The following is a 2,500-nucleotide window of genomic DNA, read 5'->3' on the forward strand; positions in this document are numbered from 1 at the left end:
AACGTAACCCACGTTGTCCCTTAACCTAACCCACGTTGTCCCTTAACCTAACCCACGTTGTCCCTTAACCTAACCCACGTTGTCCCTTAACCTAACCCACGTTGTCCCTTAACCTAACCCACGTTGTCCCTTAACCTAACCCACGTTGTCCCTTAACCTAACCCACGTTGTCCCTTAACCTAACCCACGTTGTCCCTTAACCTAACCCACGTTGTCCCTTAACCTAACCCACGTTGTCCCTTAACCTAACCCACGTTGTCCCTTAACCTAACCCACGTTGTCCCTTAACCTAACCCACGTTGTCCCTTAAACCTAACCCACGTTGTCCCTTAACCTAACCCACGTTGTCCCTTAACCTAACCCACGTTGTCCCTTAACCTAACCCACGTTGTCCCTTAACCTAACCCACGTTGTCCCTTAACCTAACCCACGTTGTCCCTTAACCTAACCCACGTTGTCCCTTAACCTAACCCACGTTGTCCCTTAACGTAACCCACGTTGTCCCTTAACGTAACCCACGTTGTCCCTTAACCTAACCCACGTTGTCCCTTAACCTAACCCACGTTGTCCCTTAACCTAACCCACGTTGTCCCTTAACCTAACCCACGTTGTCCCTTAACCTAACCCACGTTGTCCCTTAACCTAACCCACGTTGTCCCTTAACCTAACCCACGTTGTCCCTTAACCTAACCCACGTTGTCCCTTAACCTAACCCACGTTGTCCCTTAACCTAACCCACGTTGTCCCTTAACCTAACCCACGTTGTCCCTTAACCTAACCCACGTTGTCCCTTAACCTAACCCACGTTGTCCCTTAACCTAACCCACGTTGTCCCTTAACCTAACCCACGTTGTCCCTTAACCTAACCCACGTTGTCCCTTAACCTAACCCACGTTGTCCCTTAACCTAACCCACGTTGTCCCTTAACCTAACCCACGTTGTCCCTTAACCTAACCCACGTTGTCCCTTAACCTAACCCACGTTGTCCCTTTGCCTAACATAGTTCACTGCTCGGAATCTCTGGTGTCGTTGTTATCCTCATGTAGATGTCTTGCGAGTGTTGCTTACTTTCCACATATTCCCGCTATCCACTGTCAATTGTACTGCAATAGGACTATATCGCCCCCCCCCCCCCCTCTGCCCCTCTCTTTGTGTCTCCGTCCTCTCAAGCTGGTCGGTCTGGCGTTTGAGTGTTAAATGAGCCTCGCAGCTGTTCAGCTTGCGTTCAGATGTCGACGCCCTCAGTGTACGTCGTGGTATGGTCTGTGTCCATTGTCCGCTGATGTCGTACGCGTAACCCACACGCTGTACCGATCATCGGTAGTTACGTACAGAGTGAAGTAGTGTGATACGTGTGACCGTACGCTGGCTGTGCCCAACGGTGTCGAATCTCAATTTCCATATGTTGTGCTCGATGCTACTTGTCTCGTCTCCCAATAACAGCTAGGTTGCACTGTGGTACGCCGTAGAGGCGTGTGGGAGGAACGTACGAACGCATTGTATGTCACCCTGGGTCGCTGGGGGTGGTGGTGCGGTGAGTCAGGTCAGGTCAGCGTGAGCCGTGTGATGTAGTGACGCGTGTATTCCGACTTTGTCGTATTGCCTCACACAAAGTGCTACCCTGGTGGACCGCGTTCCATATCTGGGACATGCCGCAGATGCCGGTTGACAGTGGATCGCGGAAGGGACATCGCATACGTGCGCGGGCCACCTTCCACGTGTTCTCTTCTGCACATGTCGCAGTGTGTATGTGGTCTGATGTAGCGTGTCGTGACACATGACATCCTGGCATGCAAGAATTGTTGAATTCGCAAATGTAGGTGGACATCTACGTTTACTGCCCAAGATACGCAAATGAACTGGAAATCCGTTGTTGAGCGGTTGTTCACGCTGGAGGTGAATCTGTGATGGCGACGATCGGTACAGCTATTAACCGGTTGTTTCAGCGGTACCCGCCACATCCACACACGTGACTAGGCCCATGTGGGTATGAAGCGATACGCGGCGGTGGCTTGGTGGGACTGTTCCCGGCCGGTGAAGGGGGGCCGCCCGGCGTGTTGGCCGCGCGCTGCGTGGGCGCACGCGCAACAGGCGGCTGGTGGGGGGCGCCGAGTGGCAGGAGCGCCAGCCGACGGGCTCGGCAGGCGGCGCAGCTACGCTGCGGCGCACCCTGCACGCGGCGCCTGGCGGCCAAAGTTGGTTCAGCCGAGCCCGGTGCGAAGCGCGGTGGACATCTGCAGTGTGCTGGTCTGATTGAGGACTGTGTGCGTTGAGGATGCGCCGCCGCCTGGCACTCGGCGCCGCGACGCCGTCTGCTGCTCGGTCGCCCCAGCGGTTCTCGCAGGTGGTTTGTATCGCAGTTGTGCGGACGTGTTGGCGCGTGCGCTGTGCTGGGAGAGTTCGCTTCTGCACCCAAGTGGGGCTTTGCCCTTGTGTGGCGCTGGCGTTGGAGCTGCCGGTCACCATAGGTGGCGCGTGTTGTCTCCCGCCGGCAATGCCA

The sequence above is a fragment of the Schistocerca gregaria genome, unplaced genomic scaffold, assembly GCF_023897955.1.
Source record: "Schistocerca gregaria isolate iqSchGreg1 unplaced genomic scaffold, iqSchGreg1.2 ptg001591l, whole genome shotgun sequence".
NCBI classification, from domain to species: Eukaryota; Metazoa; Arthropoda; class Insecta; order Orthoptera; family Acrididae; genus Schistocerca; species Schistocerca gregaria.